Here is a 13,655-nt window from a genome sequence, read left to right as displayed (position 1 = left end):
TAGTTGACATGGAGGCTTATGCTGGTACAAGTCCTTCACTGTATGCAGTAACAGCAATGTGATGGAGGGTTAAACGTCTAACATGCCTGATGTGGACCTCCAGGCTAATGCTCATCAAACATGATGAAATGACCCCCGGAGTTCGCCGAATTTTGTATGCACAAAATAGGCAGAATTTTAAAATCTACATGAACAAAATGGTATCGAAATTAGCACATATTTTCAAAATTACATGGTAAAGAGCAAATTGAATTTCTTAAAACAAATTTTTTAAACTTTTTCAACAATTTTAATTATTTTCGTAAAAAATAAAAACATCTGAATTTTTCATATTACATAAACAAAATTATGAAAAACTCTGATCTTTCAATTTGCTTAAAGAAACTCCTAAAAATATTCTTCTTTGAAGAATAAAGAACGTCATACAAAAACATGGACCAGAAGACATTAACAAAACATGGAATTAAATGAATATTATTAGTATATTCAAATCATTCTCCTAAATAGTGAACTATATTCTTTCACTACCCCAATCATGTCCTTCGTCACAAAGTAAACAAACCTCGAGGAAACTCCTCTTGCTTTATCCACCTTTACACAGTGAACAGTGATACATCCCAGACGTTCTACACTTTGCTACACCGGCGATCGCTGCATAGGAATTGCAGCAATTCCTGCATACGTAGGCGTTGCCTCATTGCATGCGAATAGAATATTACCCAGGTTCCTGCCTGTCCCTGCTTGGTAACAAGCAAGTCTGGCCGCTTGTAAACAAGGAGATTGCCTTCGCGATTGTGTACGAGTATGCGGTTGAATATAACTGACAGACGAAAAAAATAAGGGGTTGTTTAGCTCGAGTTGCACGTCCTAACTAGACATGGGCGAGCCTATTAGAATGCATTGCTAATAATAATAATGAAGACATCCACATTGGTAGAAGTTTAATATGTATCACAGTACATATTCTATAAATTGTAAATAAATATGTATATTATATGTATATACTATATATATATATATATATATATATATATATATATATATATATATATATATATATATATTATATATATATATATATATAATATAATATTATAAACAATTGACAAAGGCATTCCTTACAGGCATAATATTTTCACCGAGAGGAGTATTAATAAAAAGCAGGTAAAAACAAAAAGATAAAAAGTGCATTTATAAGTAAAAAACTAAACTCACAACTTAATATCTCTTACGACCAATTATGTGCACGAGCCCTCACAAACTGCAACCCATCTTCCTCGTCATGGTTGGCTACAAGATTTTTACGTCACTCCTTGAGACGAATATATTTTTTTGTTTCCTCTTGACACGTCAACGATTGACAACGCCTATTCTCAGGTAATCTCAGGGTTTGATTGTTCAAGCCTAAGCTTCTGAATCAATCTGGAAAAGTTAGGATGATGGACACTGACTCTTCTATGCTGAAAGGGTGGTGCCAACCATCCAGCGAGTTGCTTCTTTTCGGGAGATCGTATAGGAGGACCCTGTTGCGACACGACCATAATGAAGTGCCGGAATAGTGGGCGTCGACGTCTACCTCGTTGCATTATTCGTATCCAAGCACACTACAAATAAGATAAGAATTCCGCCAAATTTAAATCCGTTATAAAGGAATGAAGAAATGGTTGAAACCTAAGTTACAACATTATAAAAAGTTGCAAGAGATTGTAAGTTTATAATTAATGCATAATCCAGGTTGTCGTACCATGTTCGTCAACCTATAGCATGACTGTTCCTCCATACATATACTGTCCAAAGTGTGAAAAAACAACCATAGACAGACACGCGAGGGATTTTTCTTAATGCTGTTAACAGATGCCCTTTCGAAGTCTATAATAACTGACGTCGCACTTAAATTCCTTCCTTCTTCTATTGAATTTAAATAACAGATCATAAATCTCTTCGGATTTGTTGCTTGTTACGCAGCAAAGTAGTGGCAGTACTTTATTTTCACAAATTAGTGCATGAACAGTGTTAGCTGTTTATCTAATGGTGCGGAGTAAAAAGTTTCATTACAAAGCCACTCAGTTTTCTTGGATGAAATTTCTAAACGTTTAAAATGACCAAATATATAAATCTTTTAACATTCATAAAGCATAAAATCTCACATCTTGGAGTCTTACATAGATCTTCATCAATAATAACAGTCTTTTTCGCCGTATTGAAGTACGCTTTTTTTTTCGGTGAAGTCGTGAATCTCCAGCAATGTTCACATAGCTCAGCAAGCAGCTTTTTATTTTCTCTTTTACCTTTGAAACTACATTTTCAATCGGCGTTGGCAGATGCGAGTGTCCAGATGGAGTTTCACTAATTATGGCATCGACTGTTGTCAGTCTAAAATTGCACATCTCCAAGAAGTTTTTGATTGCCGCGGTTGGTCGATGATTAATATGCGCCTATCCTTTAATTATATAAGCTTTCTGTGACCTCGGTCTGTCTTGACAAACTCCATGATAATAAAAGGCTTACAAAAATAGGTAGTTTAGTACAACGATTTTAAATGCTTCTCTCTCTCTCTCTCTCATATATATATATATATATATATATATATATATATATATATATAATATATATATATATATTATATAGAATATATGTGTGTGTGTCTGCATGTCTGTCTTGACAGTGGGAGTATGTCAGAATTTACAATTTTGCCTCAATTTTCTGTCGACAAAAATTTTAATATATATATATATATATATATATATATATATATATATATATATATATATATATATATATATATATAGAGAGAGAGAGAGAGAGCGAGATAGAGCGAGAGAGAGAGCGAGAGCGAGAGCGAGAGAGAGAGCGAGAGAGAGAGCGAGAGAGAGAGAGAGAGAGAGAGAGAGAAAAGTTGGTGCTGATTTTTTCATCCAACAGACTAATTTCTTTTTTATGTTGCTACCACTAATAAAGATATCAATGACTTTATGCATGTTAATACCTTTGTACAACCAGCTAATTTAAGTTTTTAAAGTTTATTATTATTATTATTATTATTATTATTAGTATTATTATTATTATTATTATTATTATTATTATTATTATTATTATATTCATAAGTCTCATAACAGCATAAATAAACATATATAACGTATATATTTTTTATATATATTATATACGTATGTATATATGTGTATATATATATAATATTTATAAAAAATATATAAACATACGTTATATATATTTATTTATATGCTATTATGAGACTTGATGAATAATAATAATAATAATAATAACAGTAATTAAAATAATAATAATAAATAATCAATAATAATTCAATAATAATAATAAATAATAAAATAATAATAATAATAATAATAATAAAATAATATTTACATGCATAAAGTCATTGATATCCTTATTAGAGATAGCAACATAAAATAAAAAAGAAATGAGTCTGTTGGATGAAATCAGCACCAACTCTCTCTCTCTCTCTCTCTCTCTCTCCATTCCTCTCTCTCTCTCGCTCTCTCTCTCTCTATATATATATATAATATAAATATATATATATATATATATATATATATATATATATATATATATATATATACACACACACACACACACACACACACATATATATATATATATATATATATATATATATATATATATATATATATACATACACACACACACACACACACACATATATATATATATATATATATATATATATATATATATATATTTTATATATATATATATATATATATATATATATATATATATACATACATATATATATATATATATATATATATATATATATAGATATATTTATATATATTAAAATTATTTTGTCGACAGAAATTGAGGCAAAATTGGAAACTCTGACATACTCCCACTGTCAAGACAGACATGCAGACAGACCGACAGACAAAGAAGCTAGTTCCAGCCCACTAACAGAAATCCAGAGATGGACCGGAAAGGTAATGGCAAGAAACCACCTTCCATGATCTCCTCATTTCGGCACTATTTTTATAGCCATTACTTCACACGAATACATGTTTTCGACACAATTTCTGCTGCTTTTTTCCCACCTGTGGAAAGGAAAAACTGCGTCTCTGGCGATCGAAAAATCAATTAAAAGCCAAAGACAGGAAGTGTTTCAGGGGAACATTTGAGGCCCGGATTCCCGCGGACGAGATGAAAGAAGAGCTGCCAATGTCGGCTCCCCGCCCCTCTCCTTCTCTCGGATATAGCCACTATCTTATAAAACATTTGTGGACGAGAAATTGGTTCGTAATTAAGCAGCAAAAAGAAAATGTAGAGCTATTAATGATTGTTCATTTCCTTCGTCTTCTCGACGAAAATGGGTGCGTGTGCGTCTCTGGTGAGTTTGATAAAAACAACAAATTGTTCAACCATTGTGATTTTCAGTTTTTTTTATGTCAAGTTATGAATTTAAGAAAAAGGGTTGCTGATCAAGGCCCCTATTTTGAGGGTGTCATAAGTCACAATAAAAAGGTAAACAGTGATGTTAATGAAAACGGGAAACAAATTACACGCCTTAATTATACCAGTCTAGTTTAGGGATGTTATAGCTACATAAATAACTTTTCCTAGATCCTGGCTAGCAAGTACTAAGTTTTCTTACAGTCACTGCTTCTCTCACTTAATCGTAAACCAGTTTCCGCTTTAAACCAAATAATATTATTTTAATCTATCCCCTGCGATACAGGATTCAGATGCTCCTTTTTCGGACAGTTATAGCCCAGAGCCGAGGAAAAGAAGAAAACATAAGGAGGACGGGTGGGCTACGCCGAGATGGAAAAAAAGGGTCTATGAGCTGAGTACTCCAAACAGAATTACTGATTTCCAGAGTCAATCTGCGAAGGAGTGACATGACGGGTTATACCATAATGAAAGGTTGTTAAATACTTACAATATCACAGCAGTATTGAAACGTTGTTAAATACTTACAATATCACAGCAGTATATCATCAACCATTAAACTCTATAATAAGTAAATAAGTTATTCTCCACCAGAAATTTTTCCTGTTCAAAGTTTGATCACTCAAGTCAAGTATCCACTTCCATACTTAAAATAGTTTCCTTTCAAACATCTCATACTTTGCACCAATTATGAAAAGCCTCGTTGTTTCATTAGCCAATATCTATCCATTGCCTCAACTTTTGCAAGGTATAAAACTATATATTATATACGTATATATATATATATATATATATATATATATATATATGCATACATATATATATATACATTATATTATATATATATATATATACATATATATAATACAAAGATATACATATATATATATATATATATATATATATTTATATATATATATATATATATATATATCCGGAATGACACCAAACTATAAGAGCATTAGACTTTGGTGACATAATTAGGATATCTAGCATAGAGACTCAAAAGCGGCGACGGGAAGAAGGAACCTTTCACTCCTCTAACAGTTTATGCAGACAGTTGACTCTGTTCCCAGACGTCTTTAACTGTACTTGACATTTGCTCGGTGCAGCCCTCACCTGTAGATGGAACTCATTAAGGCCACTAATGAATGCAAATGGGTTCAAAATGATGAACTCCAATTTGCGCTTCGCACACAATACGTCTTCTTCCTCCTCGATTTGCAGAAATGAGGGAAAGGCGAAGAATTTCCCAGAGATTACTGAAGTTTCTCTCTCTTCAGTTCGGGCGGAAGAAGGGTAAGGAGAAAAGACCTCACGGTGCCCTTGAATTACAAATACCCAACGGAGTCTGAATACTTCCCCGTTCGTTTCCAAGCGCGGTAAAGCAATACCCTCTTTTACCTGGCAGGTGCGCTTGCTTTCGTTAACACGGGATTGAATCTTCTCGTGACATTTTGGTTTGCAAGCCTAACTTGAGTTCATTCTGGTTAACTAGTTCCGCTTCCTCCGTTTAGTTTCAGATTAAGGCGTCTTGAAAATTGAAATTGAAATTAAATCATAAAAAATTGCAAGGGTTATTTTAGCACATCCTTCGCGGCCAGGTGTCTTTATGTACATACATACATACACACACACACACGTATATATATATATATATATATATATATATATATATATATATATATATATATATATGTATGAAACACCGCGGCGTAACACGAGTGAAAACTAAAAATTCACTGCCACATCATACTCTACCTAGTGCTTATATTAATGATAAAACTCTTACAAGCAAAACTTCAATAATATTACCTGCTTTATATATCTACATAAAAAGGACTCATCAGCAGTACATCACACCCCTAACCAACCGATACAATTCATCTATAATAGTTCCTTAAACGTACATACTCTTTATCTTCCCATAATGACACTCCCACATATGACCGAACCTTCTCAAAATATTTCGACCCATCTTTTCAACTATAATTAGCTTTTCACCACTTAAATCATGTTTTCCATATTTCTCACACTTGCATTTTTTTATTATTCCCAACGTGCTAAAATAACATATAACAAACCATCTGAACATAATCTGCATTTTTCTCTCGTTCATATTCAACATCAACACTTCACTTCTATGAATTGAGTTGGGGAAGAAGCCATTTTTTCCCATTAACGCCTAAAGGCGTTCGCTCTCTTGAATTTCAGCAATTCTACTGATGCAATGCGAGTAACCAGCATAATCTACCATTGTTTTGGGATGGAACTCAAACGTTCACCAAAGGAAAATAGCGCCGAGTGGAGGGTTTTGAACCCCTTGGCGCAAGGAAATGCCATAAAAAATGGAATATGGGCCTATTCTCATAATTCCAAGAGCACCTGTGCTTCTAGTTGAGGAAGACAGCAAGAGAGTAACTGCATTCTCGCCACCCTGATTGGTGTGAAAGTTGCTAAGTTCAAGCGCTGTGTAGCCCGGTACCCGGTTCTTACATTGCACAAACACGCACGCACATACACACACACCACACACACACATATATATATATATATATAATTATATATATAATATATATATATATACTATATATATATATATATATGCACATTATATGACATTACTGTAACACAAATTAAGCACACATGACGTTTAAACTCACATCCAAGGAGAATTCGATAGGTGCTTCGATGCCAGGCCACAATTCAAACCATGACCTGCTTTAGAAACTCCAGTAGGCAGTAACTTTGACCAAGAGGCTATCAAGAGAGCTAGAGGTTAATATCGATATCCGCCCATCTCCTCCGCGAAAGCTGACAGATAAGTTTGCAACATTTTGTTAATTACGAATCCTTGTCTCTTATACACGTGTCACTTTTTTTTATTCATAAATGCTAAGCTACAAATATCGTTTATTATTAAATTCACTATACCTTGGGAATAACTCACAACCATGGCATTGACAGCTTACGAACCTTGGCCTAGTTAAACAAGCACCTATAGACAACAGACAACTTACAAGTTATCCGAGAAATCACAAAATTTTCGACAAAGAAAAGGTAAGAAAAATGGTTAGTGTTTGTGACCATTCTATTTAAATTGGCAGGTGTTGCTTGCTTCTACGATGAAAATAAGATCAGAAACGTACCATCTCGATGAATATTTTGATTTTGAGCAGAGATGAATATTTTGATTTTCAAGCAGAAACTAATTGAAGCAGGAATTTCCAAGGCGCGTTAGGAGCATCGAGTATGGCAAATTACCGATCATTTTCGTGCCTCGTCTTTTCACGGGCCGTTGATCAACGCGAAAGAAAGTTCGTCCAAGGAAAATAATTCTCCCGATTTTTTTTTTCTTTAAAGATGATTCAACTCACTTTTCCTTGATTATTTCCCCCCGGCTTAAACTGCTCATCCCAAGACCCGGATCTGCTCTGTTACGGCTTACGCCAGCTTCAGGAAAAAAAAAAAATGTTGGAAAAAGAATGGAGTAGAAAAATCCGGGAAGAAAGATTGATAACTCGGGTGAAAAATGCGTGTACAAAGCTAGAAATAATGTTTGGTCCAGGACTGGCAGAAACGTTTTGATAGAAAAGTTTTTTTTTTTCGGAGTTTTTTTATTTTTGTGAAAAAGTTAAGCGCTGTGTTACCCCATCCTCCCTAGGGAAGCAACCGGCCTACCGACCCCCTCCCAGTTCTGAATTCAGGTGTCATAAGTCGTATACGAAGATTTGATGGAAGTTTGTATTTTCGTTTTTTTTTTGAACTCGCATTCAAATGAGTTTGTACAATTTGTACTAACCTCCATTTCATCTTTATTAAGCTTAATTATTGTCAACTTTAAAAACTGTTAAAAGATCTAGGCGTAGATTACATTTCATCATCAATACGTGTTCGAAGGATAATATGATCAATGATTTTCTAGCCAAATGTGCTAATTTATATTAAAAAAAAGACTGCATGTTAAGTATACTTTAGTTTAATCTGACCACTGAGCTGATTACAGCTCTCCCAGGGCTGGCCCGAACGATTAGATTGTTTTACATGGCTAGGAACCAACTGGTTACTTAGCAACGGGACCTACAGCTAATTATTGTGGGATCAGAGCTACACTATATCGAGAAATGAATTCCTAACCACCAGAAATCAATTCCTCATGTTTCACATTGGCAGCAGCGAGGAGCGAACTCGGGCTACCAGATTGATGGTGAGTACGCAACCCACTCGTCTAATGAGGAACTAAAACTAATTGCAACGTATAGTACAACTGAAACTAGTATACTTTCATTTTACTTTCAGAATAAATATACGTTTTTATTACATTCTACTGCATAAATAGTTTTCAGTCCTTTAATTTACAAATAGAAAGTTCATTCATTATATTTATTGTGTAGATAATGAAACACTTTTTTATTCACTGGCCATTTTCTAACTGAGGGAAGTTTATCTGAACTTACTTTACATGAAACGCTCATTTCATTTTATTTTCACTTACTCGAGGAGTAAGCCTACAAACTATTTTGTTGCTGTTGTTGTTGTTGTTCTTACTGGGGGAGAGAAAGCCTAAAAAGGTCTTTCAAAAGGTGTTTTGCGTTGAGTTAAAGATACAGGAATTTTAGATGGTTATTTATGATTTACTTGTTAGAATGAAAATGTGAAAAATAAATAATGTGCATTTTAAACAGTACAGAAAAATTATTTCTGATAAAATATAGCGTATTTAGTTTAATTTTCGTTGTTGAAACAAATCACTACTTGACCGAGGATTTTAGTAGGTGCCGCGAGTAAGCTGGAGGTCTGATCACGCCTTGTTTGGATTGGGGAAGCTCTTATAAATCAGTTTCGTTTCTCTTTTTCATTTCTCATTTCTATGCAGATCGACATTTTGTCAATTCCTCACGTTTCAGAAGTGATGCAAATAGTATCTACGTCCACTTCATTCATGAATTGATAAGAATTTTTCCTTTATATTATCACATCTTTAGCCAATGAAAGTTCAGAGGTTTTCTTGTGACTTCACAATCGACAAAAGTTTTCATTCCTCTTATTCTTTACGATATGAAAGTTGTTTGAATCCCAATTCATTTGAAAACTGATTAATTTTTTTTTTACTTCAGAAATGGTTAAAACTTTTACAGGAATGTGTTTGTTTCGTAACTAATGAAAGTTTTGATTATTTCCTTTTAGTTCCCAAGTGATGACAGTTTTCGCATTCCTTTTACAAATCGTTTATCTTTAATTTAGAATTTGAAGACATTTTACTTTAACTTTCATTGACTTAGTGAATGATGAAAGTCGTCGAGATTTAGTCTTGATTTCATAACTGATCAAAATCATTTTTTGGTATTCAATTTCCGTCAGAAACATCGCAGAATCTTTAGGCTGCGTCGTCTTATGCAACGATAAATGGATTTTGTTTCTAATTAACGCAAAAGTCTTAACTTTCAATGTCCATTTTACACACCATATTTTCCAATCGTTCCTCCGTGACTCGTAAGAATCGAATTTACCATCAAAAAGGCTAAATCTTTGTATGAGATTAAAGGATATCGACAAGAACTGAACCCTAAATTAACAAATAATTTCAAACCGGAGAGAGAGAGAGAGAGAGAGAGAGAGAGAGAGAGAGAGAGAGAGAGAGAGAGAGAGAGAGAGAGAGAGAGAGAGAGAATCTAACTAATCAGTAGTTCAGCTTTGGTTGATTTCGGAGGAAATCCTACGTAGTACCTAAGGACCGAGTCTCACTTTTTTTTTTTCTTTATCGAATGAGCAGATACGTAACAGGATTACACAGACTTACATAGATCATTCGTTCCCGTCCAGTTATATCTGACGCTCGACAAGAAACAAAAAAATTGTAAAAAGAAAGTTTCTTTTTGACTGGAGGCTAAAAAGTGATTTATGAATGATAACGCTAAATCAGACACCTAATTGGTTGAAAAAAAAAGAAGAAGAAGAAGGACTGCAATTAAGGTTGACTTCTGTGAGATGCGCCAGATTGACTTACTTAAGTAGAGTCTAAAGGGTCCCATACACTGAACGATTGTATGAACGATTGTCTGTAACGTTCGCAACAACATTAAGGGCATCCCTGAATGCAAAAGTGTGCGGAGTTTCGTGTCTGAACGATCTCAGCGGGAACCTGTCAAAACCAGGTTGCTGGCTTGCGCCTTAAGTCTGTCATACACAGGTCGTTCAATGTATGGGTTTGTGTGCCGATATAATACTATCGCGCACGTCTCTTCTAGAGATGATGCCATGTCTTCCAGAGACAAATTCATTGTTCAGACTGAAATCGGTGCGGAGATCGTTCATACTGTATGAATAGTGTGTGTGTGTGTGTGTATGTGTGTAACGGCGTTCAGTGTATGGGGACCTTAACAGTCACAGCAGTTCCTTTGGAACTGTTGGTAAACAGACGCGCCAGCAGAAAGGCAATCAAGCAGATGAACAGCCGCAAAATAAACTCGATAACAGTCCGACACAGGCTGAGACAGACAATATTTTTGTTTTAAATAAAACCAGGCTTTTCTCTACGAACCAGGGCGTATGAGTCATTCAGCAGTGAAAGGAAAATTGAGAGTAAAAAGGTTTGAAAGGTGAAACAGGAGGAAAACCTCAAAGCAGTTGCACTATGAAACAAGTGTAAGGAAAGGGTGGAAAGTAAGATGGTAGAAACAATATGAAAGGATGTACAGCAAAATGAAGGAAAAGGCCGAAGGGGCGTTGCATAAAACCCTGAGTAATGCCTACAGTGCACTGCGGGATATCAAGTTGAAGGGTATCAGGTTGGAGACTGAGACAATTGACATAAGTTACCTATGGATTGTTTACAGTGTAAATTCGGCTTACCTTAATTTCAACGGGTATCGATTTTGTCATGAAAATCCGTAAAATCTCCCAACAGCTTCATTTCTATGCCATATCTCCTGAAAGAAAGAAAAAACGTTTATCGTAACATGTAATAAGTCTATCAAATCATTAACACTGAAAATATATGGTAAGTAGTACGTCTTCTCCAAACACGTGATAGTGATTTAAAATTCAAAATGCCATCTCTATATATATAGATATATATATATATATATATATATATATATATATATATATATATATATATATATATATATATATATATATGGGGATACAATCCACAATGAAGTAAATTCCTCTTGTAGTTTAAAATATATATTTCTTGTATAGGATTAAAGCTTTCGACCATCAACTGTGGTCTTGAATAGCAACATCACAAGACCACAGTTGATGGTCGAAAGCTTTAATCCTATAAAGGAAATATATATTTTAAACTACAGGAGGAAAAGAGGAATTTACTTCATTGTGGATTGTATCCCCATTTACTTAGAGGTACGACATAGTACCTGGCTTCTGCTATATATATATATGTATATATATATATATATACATATATATATATATATATATATATATATATATATATGTATGTATGTGTATGTATGTAATAAATATATATATATAATATATATATATATATATATATATATATATATATATATATATATATATATATATATATATATATATTATATATTATTATACATGTCTATTATACGAAAATAATCATCACACAATAACGGCCACTTAAGTAGGTACGTGGTACTGAGATTCCAGCTTCTTATATGACTTGTGTGTCCTGATTGGCAACTGTCTGGTCTTTCAATTGAAAGACCTGGGTTCGAACCTCATGTGAGTCTGAAAATTTTGCACACACATTGTTATAATTTATATATGACTTATTAATAAAACCATCCCACTGTATTCATGAAAATAACCACAGAAATAATCAAGATATAATCAAAATGATTGCACATGCTTTTCCGTAAGGTAAATATTGAAAACACAACGCGATCAGCACGAGCAATTGATTAATCCTAAGTTATCTAATAACATCACACGGGCCCAATAGGGATCAAAGTCCCTTTCAAGATATTCCCATCCTCTCATTGAACGGCCATCATCTTCGTGGTCGTGATATAAATCGCTAGATTATCTTCGCCTCCGATGATACTGGCTGAGTTCGTTCACGCGAAGAACTGTATTGTGCGAATAGGGGTCTTGAGTTATCTTTTTATGCCAGGTATTATCATTATTATTATTATTAATTATTATTTTACCAATTTGTTACGTTCAAGGGTAGGTACGTGTGTTTCCAATACATACAGACGCGTATGTAATATATATATTATAATATATATATATATATATATATATATCATATATATATATATACATAATATATATAAATATATATATATATATATATATATGTAAAATAATAAAAATATTTTTTTTTTTTTAATAATTAAAAATATTATATAATATATCTATAGTAGGTATATATAATATATAATGTATATATAATATATATATATATATCTATATATTAATTTAAAAAAAAAATATATATATATATATATATTGTTATATATTATATATTATATATATGTAATATATAATTATATTATATATATATATATGTATATTATATATGTTATATATAGTATATTAATTATATATGTATATATTCTATATATGTATATTATCATATATATGTAATACTAATATATATATATGTTATATATTATATATATATATATATATAGATTATACATATAATAATATAATATAAAGATTATATATAATATATATATATATATAAATATAGAATCCTTAATAATATCTATATATATTATATAAATAATCCTATATATATAATGTGATATATATAGATATATCTATATATGTATATATATATATATGTATATATAGTAATATATATGTAAGTATATATATTTATACATTTATATGTATAAAATATAGAATATATTATATAATATCTATATTGTATATTATATAATTATATATATGTATATATATATATATATTATATAATAATATTATATATAATAATAATATATATTTATCCCTATAAATATAAATATAGGATATAATATTACTAGATATATAATATTATATAATATATATAAAATATATAATATAAATAAATATAATCTATAAATAATAGATATATAATAAATATATATATTTATATAAATTATATATATATACCTATATAATATATATATATAATATATAAAGATATATTATATAATTATAATAAATATATAGATATTATATACTATAATATATATATATATATATCATAATAATAA

The 13,655-nt window shown here is 31.8% G+C and overlaps 1 long non-coding RNA gene across 2 annotated transcripts in view; it reads right to left on the bottom strand.

Moving 5' to 3' along the window:
* Window positions 1-13,655, bottom strand: part of LOC135196750 (uncharacterized) — an 830,226-nt gene that overhangs the window by 517,460 nt on the left and 299,111 nt on the right. For both annotated transcript variants that reach the window (XR_010310454.1, XR_010310455.1), the window contains one exon: window positions 11,296-11,372. This is a non-coding gene — a long non-coding RNA (uncharacterized LOC135196750). The remainder of the gene's footprint in view (window positions 1-11,295; window positions 11,373-13,655) is intronic.

The sequence above is a fragment of the Macrobrachium nipponense genome, chromosome 18 (genome assembly GCF_015104395.2).
Source record: "Macrobrachium nipponense isolate FS-2020 chromosome 18, ASM1510439v2, whole genome shotgun sequence".
Lineage (NCBI taxonomy): Eukaryota > Metazoa > Arthropoda > Malacostraca > Decapoda > Palaemonidae > Macrobrachium > Macrobrachium nipponense.
The sequence above is the reverse complement of the archived record's forward strand: the minus strand, read 5'-3'. Positions and strand labels throughout refer to the sequence as shown.